Source organism: Morone saxatilis, unplaced genomic scaffold, assembly GCF_004916995.1.
Source record: "Morone saxatilis isolate NCDOM2014 unplaced genomic scaffold, NCSU_SB_2.0 Contig23, whole genome shotgun sequence".
NCBI classification, from domain to species: domain Eukaryota; kingdom Metazoa; phylum Chordata; class Actinopteri; family Moronidae; genus Morone; species Morone saxatilis.
The window spans coordinates 374,214-374,639 of NW_023339796.1; positions in this window are offsets into that span (position 1 = coordinate 374,214).

Below are 426 nucleotides of genomic sequence, written 5' to 3' on the forward strand. Positions count from 1 at the left end.
CACACACACTCGCACACTAATTGACTGTTGTGGCTTTAATCAGCTTTTATTGGAGCACAGTTCTGGTGGCTAACGACACCAGATGCTGATTGGCTCTGCCGCTCCCCTGGCACCTGTCAGTCACGCTGCAGCAGCCAACCAGATCTCCCAGGGGGGGTCCTCCTCCCCCGTCCTCCCCCACGGTGCCTTGCAGCACTAACAGTGAGCAGAGCTGATGTGAATGTAAAGGAGAGCTGAACGTCTGCTGAATGTTAACTGCACACTTTAACACAAAGAAAACACATTTTATTTTGAAAGAGTAGTTAGGTCTGAAAAACACACTCCCACAATGCCGTTCAGTTCACACATACAAACACAATGTGTACACAGCTGTGATATTTGTACGAAATGACTGTGTTTATCTCGATGTATGTCTAATATACAAAA